Here is a 9,751-nt window from a genome sequence, read left to right as displayed (position 1 = left end):
TGGCTCGAGGGAGCTAAGCATCGTGTGGTGGTCTTGACTGATCACAAAAATCTGATTTATCTCGAGTCTGCCAAGCGCCTGAATCCTAGACAGGCTCGTTGGTCGTTGTTTTTCTCCCGTTTTGACTTTGTGGTCTCATACCTGCCTGGTTCGAAGAACGTGAAGGCTGATGCTCTTTCTAGGAGTTTTGTGCCTGAATCTTCGGGAGTCTCAGAACCGGCTGGTATTCTCAGAGAGGGAGTTATTTTGTCTGCCATTTCCCCAGATTTGCGATGAGTGCTGCAGAAATTTCAGGCTGATAGACCTGATCGTTGCCCACCAGAGAGACTGTTTGTCCCTGATAGATGGACCAGCAGTTATTTCCGAGGTTCATTCTTCGGTGTTGGCGGGGCATCCTGGGATTTTTGGTACCAGAGATTTGGTGGCTAGGTCCTTTTGGTGGCCTTCCTTGTCGCGGGATGTGCGTTCCTTTGTGCAGTCCTGTGGGATTTGTGCTCGGGCTAAGCCTTGCTGTTCTCGTGCCAGCGGGTTGCTTTTGCCCTTGCCTATCCCGAAGAGGCCTTGGACGCACATTTCCATGGATTTCATTTCGGATCTTCCAGTATCTCAGAGAATGTCTGTCATCTGGGTGGTGTGTGATCGTTTTTCCAAGATGGTCCATTTGGTGCCCTTGCCTAAGTTGCCTTCCTCCTCGTTTCGTTAAGCTGTGGGTGTCTCCTATTTAGCTCTGCTGGAGACTCAGTCTTGTGCCTGTTATCGATGTATTCAGTGCAAATCTGTTTCCTCCTGATTCCTTGCCATCTGTCTCTAGCAAGAAAAGCTAAGTTTTGTTTGCATACTTTGGATCATTTGTATTATTCATGTTTTTTGTCCAGCTTGCCAAAAATGTGATTTTCTAGCTTGCTGGTAGCTCTGGGGGGGCTGATATTCTCCCCTCACACCGTTAGTCGGTGCGGGGGTTCTTGAATATTCAGCGTGGATGTTTTACAGGGTTTTCTGCTGACCGCATAGTCCACTTTCTATTTTCTGCTATCTAATATTAGTGGGCCTCACTTTGCTGAATCTGGTTTCATCTCTACGTTTGTGTTTTCCTCTTACCTCACCGTTATTATTTGTTGGGGGCTTTCTATATCTTTGGGGTTAATTTCCCTAGAGGCAAGTGAGGTCTTATTTTCTCTCTAGGGGTAGTCAGTTCTCCGGCTGGCTCGAGACATCTAGGAACAACGTAGGCACGTTCACCGGCTACTTCTAGTTGTGTGGTTAGGATCAGGTATGTGGTCAGCCCAGTTACCACCTCCCTAGAGCTGGTTCTATGTTTTGCAAACTTAGCCGGAATACCAGATATCCTCTCCCACTAGGATCACAACAGTATAACAGGCCAAAAGGAAATGTTTAATGCATTGCAAAAGCGGGATTAAAAAGAAGTTCTGAGTACATTTTTTTTCCCCTTATACTCTGAGTGGCTTGAGCTCTGCTGCAGACATGAATGTTCAGACTCTGAGTTCTAGCGTGGATCAGCTTGCTGCAAGGGTGCAAGGCATTCAGGATTTTGTCACTCGTAGTCCTATGTCTGAGCCAAAGATACCTATTCCTGAGCTGTTCTTTGGAGATAGATCTAAGTTCTCGAATTTTAGGAATAATTGTAAATTGTTTCTGTCTTTGAGACCTTGTTCCTCTGGTGATTCTGCTCAGCAAGTTAAAATTGTTATCTCCTTCTTGCGTGGCGACCCTCAAGATTGGGCCTTCTCTCTGGCGCCAGGAGATCCTGCATTGGTGAATGTTGATGCGTTTTTTCTGGCGCTTGGATTGCTTTATGAGGAGCCTAATCTTGAAAATCAGGCAGAAAAGGCGTTGCTGGCTATCTCTCAGGGTCAGGATGAAGCTGAGGTGTATTGTCAAAAATTTCGGAAATGGTCCGTGCTTACTCAATGGAATGTGTGCCCTGGCCGCAAATTTCAGAGATGGTCTTTCTGAAGCCATTAAGAATGTGATGGTGGGGTTTCCCATCCCTACAAGTCTGAGTGATTCTATGGCTCTGGCCATTCAGATTGATCGGCGTTTGCGGGAGCGCAAATCTGCTAATCCTCTGGCGGTGCTGTCTGAACAGACACCTGACTCTATGCAATGTGACAGAATTCAGACCAGAGCCGAACGGCAAAATCATAGACGTCAAAATGGGTTGTGCTTTTACTGTGGTGATTCTACACATGTTATCTCAGCATGCTCTAAACGCTTAAAAAAAGTCGTTAATCCTGTCGCCATTGGTACTTTACAGCCTAAATTTATTTTGTCTGTGACTTTAATTTGTTCATTATCTTCTTACTCAGTCATGGCTTTTGTGGATTCTGGTGCTGCCCTGAGTCTTATGGACTTGTCTTTGCCAGGTGCTGTGGTTTTGTCCTGGAGCCTTTGGAATTTCCTATTCCTCTGAGGGGAATTGATGCTACACCATTGGCAGAGAATAAACCTCAGTATTGGACACAAGTGACCATGTGCATGACTCCTGTACATCAGGAGGTGATTCGTTTTCTTGTACTGCATAATTTGCATGATGTTGTCGTTTTGGGTCTGCCATGGCTACAGGCCCATAATCCAGTTTTAGATTGGAAAGCTATGACTGTGTCAAGTTGGGGTTGTCAGGGAATTCATGGCGATGCTCCGTTGGTGTCTATTGCTTCTTCCACTCCTTCTGAGATCCCTGAGTTTTTGTCAGACTACCAGGATGTATTTAATGAGCCCAGGTCCAGTGCCCTTCCTCATCATAGGGACTGTGATTGTGCTATAAATTTGATTCCTGGTAGTAAATTTCCTAAGGGACGACTCTTTAATTTATCTGTACCAGAGCATGCCGCGATGCGGAGTTATATAAAGGAGTCTTTGGAGAAGGGACATATTCGCCTATCCTCTTCCCCTCTTGGTGCAGGATTCTTTTTTGTGGCCAATAAAGACGGGTCTTTGAGACCTTGTATAGATTATCGTCTTCTAAATAAAATCACGGTCAAATTTCAGTATCCTTTGCCATTATTGTCTGATTTGTTTGCTCGGATTAAGGGTGCCAGTTGGTTCACCAAGATAGATCTTCGTGGTGCGTATAACCTTGTGCGCATTAAGCAGGGAGATGAATGGAAAACAGCATTTAATACGCCCGAAGGCCATTTTGAGTACTTGGTGATGCCTTTTGGACTCTCTAATGCTCCTTCTGTGTTTCAGTCCTTCATGCATGACATCTTCCGGAAATATCTGGATAAATTTATGATTGTTTATCTGGATGATATTCTGTTTTTTTCTGATGATTGGGATTCCCATGTGAAGCAGGTCAGGATGGTGTTTCAGGTTCTGCGTGATAATGCTTTATTTGTGAAGGGCTCAAAATGTCTCTTTGGAGTACAGGTTTCCTTTTTGGGTTTTATTTTTTCCCCTTCTACGGTGGAGATGGACCCAGTCAAGGTCCGAGCCATTCATGACTGGACTCAGCCCACGTCTGTTAAGAGTCTTCAGAAGTTCTTGGGCTTTGCTAATTTTTACCGTCGTTTTATCGCTAATTTTTCTGGCGTAGTTAAACCTTTGACGGATATGACCAAGAAAGGTTCTGATGTTACTAATTGGTCTCCTGCGGCCGTGGAGGCCTTTCAGGAGCTGAAGCGCCGGTTTACTTCAGCGCCAGTCTTGTGCCAGCCAGATGTCTCACTTCCCTTTCAGGTCGAAGTTGATGCTTCTGAGATTGGTGCAGGGTGTCATGATTCCCAATGGCAGGGACTCAGGCAAAAAACAGACTAGCTCTTGGAAGATGGTATCTTAGGTAACCGCGATACTGAACCTAACACGCAACTAAAAGTAGCCAGGGGGTGTGCCTATGTTGTCTCTAGACACCTCGCGCCAGCCGGAGATCTAGCTACCCCTAGTAGAGGAATACACAGACCTGACTTGCCTCCAGTGAAACCCCAAAAGTTATAGTAGCCCCCCACGTATAATAACGGTTAGGTAAGAGGAAAACACAAACGCAGTATGAATATAGATTCAGCAAAGTGAGGCCCTCTGACTAGATAGCGGAATATACAAAAGAGGACTTCGCGGTTACCTCAAAACCCTAAGCAGCCATCCTGGAATTACCTTAACTCCGTTGTCAACTCATGACACCGGAGTAGTAATTCCAGATCACAAGAGCTTCCAGCAGCACAAGAAATATAAACGCATGCTGGACAAAACAAACACAAAAAAAGCCAAAGATTCAACTTAGCTGAGTTGCAGACTTGGAGCAGGTAGCAAGCAACAAGGTGCTCTGGTAACATTGATTGCCGGCACTAGAATGACTGAGAAGCCAGACTAAATAGGAAACTCCCAATTTCCTGATGAAAACAGGTGCACTGGAAACACAAGACCAAAGTCAGTCAGTACCACCAGTAGCCACCAGAGGGAGCCCAAAAACAGAATTCACAACAGTACCCCCCCCCTTAAGGAGGGGGCACCGAACCCTCCTGAGAACCACCAGGGCGATCTGGATGCGCCCTAAGAAAGGCGCGAACCAAATCAGAGGCATGAACATCAGAGGCAGTCACCCAAGAATTATCCTCCTGACCGTATCCCTTCCATTTAACCAAATATTGAAGTCTCCGTCTGGAAATGCGAGAGTCCAAAATCTTCTCCACAACATACTCCAATTCACCCTCCACCAGCACAGGAGCAGGAGGCTCAACAGAAGGAACAACCGGTACCTCGTACCTCCGCAACAACGACCGATGGAAGACATTATGAATGGTGAAAGATGCTGGTAGGTCCAAACGAAAAGATACAGGATTAAGAATCTCCAAAATCTTATAAGGACCTATGAACCGAGGTTTGAACTTAGGAGAAGAGACCTTCATAGGGACAAAACGAGAAGATAACCACACCAAGTCTCCAACACGGAGATGCTGACCCACACGACGATGACGATTAGCAAACTGCTGAGTCTTCTCCTGAGACAACTTCAAATTGTCCACCACATGACTCCAAATCCGGTGCAGTCTATCCACCACAGTGTCCACTCCAGGACAATCCGAAGATTCCACCTGGCCAGATGAAAAACGAGGGTGAAACCCTGAATTACAAAAGAAAGGAGAAACCAGAGTGGCAGAACTGGCCCGATTATTGAGGGCAAACTCTGCCAATGGCAAAAAGGCGACCCAATCATCCTGATCAGCAGACACAAAACACCTCAAATAAGTCTCCAAGGTCTGATTAGTCCGCTCCGTCTGGCCATTAGTCTGAGGATGGAACGCAGACGAAAAAGACAAATCAATGCCCATCCGGGCACAGAACGCTCGCCAGAACCTAGACACAAATTGAGATCCCCTGTCAGAAACGATGTTTTCCGGGATACCATGTAAGCGAACTATATTCTGAAAAAATAAAGGAACCAACTCCGATGAAGAAGGCAATTTGGGCAAGGGTACCAGATGAACCATCTTAGAAAAACGGTCACACACCACCCAAATGACGGACATTTTCTGAGAAACCGGGAGATCCGAGATAAAGTCCATAGAGATGTGCGTCCACGGCCTCTTCGGAATAGGCAAGGACAACAACAGTCCACTAGCCCGAGAACAGCAAGGCTTGGCCCGAGCACAAACATCACAAGACTGTACAAAGGCACGCACATCCCGGGACAGGGAAGGCCACCAGAAGGACCTGGCCACCAAATCTCTGGTACCAAAAATTCCAGGGTGGCCTGCCAACACAGAAGAATGAACCTCTGAGATGACTCTACTGGTCCACTCATCTGGAACAAACAATCTCCCAGGCGGACAACGATCAGGCCTATCAGTCTGAAACTCCTGCAAAGCACGTCGCAAGTCTGGGGAGACAGCAGACAAAATCACTCCATCCTTAAGGATACCCGTAGGCTCAGAATCACCAGAGGAGTCAGGCTCAAAACTCCTAGAAAGAGCATCTGCCTTCACATTTTTCGAGCCCGGCAAGTATGAAACCACAAAATTAAACCGGGAGAAAAACAATGACCAGCGCGCCTGTCTAGGATTCAGACGTCTGGCAGACTCAAGGTAAATCAGATTCTTGTGATCAGTCAAGACCACCACCTGATGTCTAGCACCCTCAAGCCAATGACGCCACTCCTCAAATGCCCACTTCATGGCCAAGAGCTCCCGATTACCGACATCATAATTTCTCTCGGCGGGCGAAAACTTTCGAGAGAAGAATGCACATGGTCTCATCACTGAGCAATCGGGACTTCTCTGCGACAAAACCGCCCCCGCTCCAATCTCGGAAGCATCAACCTCAACCTGAAAAGGGAGCGAAACATCAGGCTGGCGCAACACAGGAGCAGAAGAAAAGCGGCGCTTAAGCTCCTGAAAGGCCTCCACAGCCGCAGAGGACCAGTTGGCAACATCAGCACCCTTCTTAGTCAAATCAGTCAGAGGTTTAGCAACACTTGAAAACCCAGTTATAAATCGACGATAGAAATTAGCAAAGCCCAAGAACTTCTGAGTAAAAAAAAAAAAAAAAAAAGTGTCAGAAACTTCTTTTTTTCTCTCTTTCTTCAGCCAATACTCTTAATACATCTGGCCGGCAATACTGTCATGATTCCCAATGGCAGGGACTCAGGCAAAAAACAGACTAGCTCTTGGAAGATGGTATGTTAGGTAACCGCGATACTGAACCTAACACGCAACTAAAAGTAGCCAGGGGGTGTGCCTACGTTGTCTCTAGACACCTCGCGCCAGCCGGAGATCTAGCTACCCCTAGTAGAGGAATACACAGACCTGACTTGCCTCCAGGGAAACCCCAAAAGTTATAGTAGCCCCCCACGTATAATAACGGTTAGGTAAGAGGAAAACACAAACGCAGTATGAATATAGATTCAGCAAAGTGAGGCCCTCTGACTAGATAGCGGAATATACAAAAGAGGACTTCGCGGTTACCTCAAAACCCTAAGCAGCCATCCTGGAATTACCTTAACTCCGTTGTCAACTCATGACACCGGAGTAGTAATTCCAGATCACAAGAGCTTCCAGCAGCACAAGAAATATAAATGCATGCTGGACAAAACAAACACAAAAAAAGCCAAAGATTCAACTTAGCTGAGTTGCAGACTTGGAGCAGGTAGCAAGCAACAAGGTGCTCTGGTAACATTGATTGCCGGCACTAGAATGACTGAGAAGCCAGACTAAATAGGAAACTCCCAATTTCCTGATGAAAACAGGTGCACTGGAAACACAAGACCAAAGTCAGTCAGTACCACCAGTAGCCACCAGAGGGAGCCCAAAAACAGAATTCACAACAGCAGGGGCTGTTTTGTCGCAGAGAAGCTCTGATGGCTGTGATGAAGCCATGTGCTTTTTTTTCAAGGAAATTTTCGCCTGCTGAGCGGAACTATGATGTTGGTAATCGGGAGTTGTTGGCTATGAAGTGGGCATTTGAGGAGTGGCGACATTGGCTCGAGGGAGCTAAGCATCGTGTGGTGGTCTTGACTGATCACAAAAATCTGATTTATCTCGAGTCTGCCAAGCGCCTGAATCCTAGACAGGCTCGTTGGTCGTTGTTTTTCTCCCGTTTTGACTTTATGGTCTCATACCTGCCTGGTTCGAAGAACGTGAAGGCTGATGCTCTTTCTAGGAGTTTTGTGCCTGAATCTTCGGGAGTCTCAGAACCGGCTGGTATTCTCAGAGAGGGAGTTATTTTGTCTGCCATTTCCCCAGATTTGCGATGAGTGCTGCAGAAATTTCAGGCTGATAGACCTGATCGTTGCCCACCAGAGAGACTGTTTGTCCCTGATAGATGGACCAGCAGTTATTTCCGAGGTTCATTCTTCGGTGTTGGCGGGGCATCCTGGGATTTTTGGTACCAGAGATTTGGTGGCTAGGTCCTTTTGGTGGCCTTCCTTGTCGCGGGATGTGCGTTCCTTTGTGCAGTCCTGTGGGATTTGTGCTCGGGCTAAGCCTTGCTGTTCTCGTGCCAGCGGGTTGCTTTTGCCCTTGCCTATCCCGAAGAGGCCTTGGACGCACATTTCCATGGATTTCATTTCGGATCTTCCAGTATCTCAGAGAATGTCTGTCATCTGGGTGGTGTGTGATCGTTTTTCCAAGATGGTCCATTTGGTGCCCTTGCCTAAGTTGCCTTCCTCCTCGTTTCGTTAAGCTGTGGGTGTCTCCTATTTAGCTCTGCTGGAGACTCAGTCTTGTGCCTGTTATCGATGTATTCAGTCCAAATCTGTTTCCTCCTGATTCCTTGCCATCTGTCTCTAGCAAGAAAAGCTAAGTTTTGTTTGCATACTTTGGATCATTTGTATTATTCATGTTTTTTGTCCAGCTTGCCAAAAATGTGATTTTCTAGCTTGCTGGTAGCTCTGGGGGGGCTGATATTCTCCCCTCACACCGTTAGTCGGTGCGGGGGTTCTTGAATATTCAGCGTGGATGTTTTACAGGGTTTTCTGCTGACCGCATAGTCCACTTTCTATTTTCTGCTATCTAATATTAGTGGGCCTCACTTTGCTGAATCTGGTTTCATCTCTACGTTTGTGTTTTCCTCTTACCTCACCGTTATTATTTGTTGAGGGCTTTCTATATCTTTGGGGTTAATTTCCCTAGAGGCAAGTGAGGTCTTATTTTCTCTCTAGGGGTAGTCAGTTCTCCGGCTGGCTCGAGACATCTAGGAACAACGTAGGCACGTTCACCGGCTACTTCTAGTTGTGTGGTTAGGATCAGGTATGCGGTCAGCCCAGTTACCACCTCCCTAGAGCTGGTTCTATGTTTTGCAAACTTAGCCGGAATACCAGAGATCCTCTCCCACTAGGATCATAACAGGTGCATACGGTGACTGCGTTTGTCTGTTGTCAGTCTGAGTGAGTGCAGAAGAATGTCATGGAGGTGCAGAAGGTTTAGTGGATGATTTTGGCATGAGTCCATTTTCCCTTCCAAGCTTACCTGTCTGTTTCTGCTCTCAAGAATTTTCTGCACTGCCATTTTAAGTGTCCAGGTATACCACAAAAATAACAATGGATATTGTTCCTTTGTGTAGTATTTTTACCTCTATGATCAATGTAATCTCTGTTCTTGGATGTTACAGTGGGTCTAGGTTTCAGCTGACTAATTTCTCAGGAACTACAACTATTTTAGTCAAAAACTGTTGCTTCTTCCAATGATGGCTGAGCACTAGCCAGTTGCTCTGAGGCAGACTCTAAATATTTGAACTTTTTTTTTTACAAAAAATCTGATCATGGATGTTGGCTCCAGATGAGGCCTAAGATCCATCACCATCCTAAAGGCCTGTTCAAATTTTACCAAAAATGCAAATGGGTCAACATTAATATTAGTTCGTACATTTTCCAGGACATCAATTGTAGGAGTGGCTTCGCCGGTCGTAAACAGTATTGTCTGTCTGTCTTCTTTTGTGCTATGTGTCAATTCATTATCATTTAATCTGGGTGTGGTCTGTAACCTTTTTCCCATATGTGAGGGTAACCATACTTTGAATATCTTGTTTTTTTGTTCATCATTAAGATTGAATTTATCTGTGTTTGATTCAAAAATGTCCACATTACAAAAGGCATCCATCTTGTCATTGAAGTTTGGAATGTCTTTTAAAATTTTCATTAACTGATCGTGTATTTTCAGATTAATTTGTGCTGATCTGTCATGGAATTTTTTCTGTTGTAGTTCATCTGCCTGTAAATCTTCTACTGAAACATCTGGATTTTGTGTGTCTGGTACAAATGATGTGGTGGCATTGTCTTCATGTTTGATCGTGTAACAACAGA

The sequence above is a fragment of the Ranitomeya variabilis genome, chromosome 4 (assembly GCF_051348905.1).
Source record: "Ranitomeya variabilis isolate aRanVar5 chromosome 4, aRanVar5.hap1, whole genome shotgun sequence".
In the NCBI taxonomy this organism is placed as follows: domain Eukaryota; kingdom Metazoa; phylum Chordata; class Amphibia; order Anura; family Dendrobatidae; genus Ranitomeya; species Ranitomeya variabilis.
The sequence above is the reverse complement of the archived record's forward strand: the minus strand, read 5'-3'. Positions refer to the sequence as shown.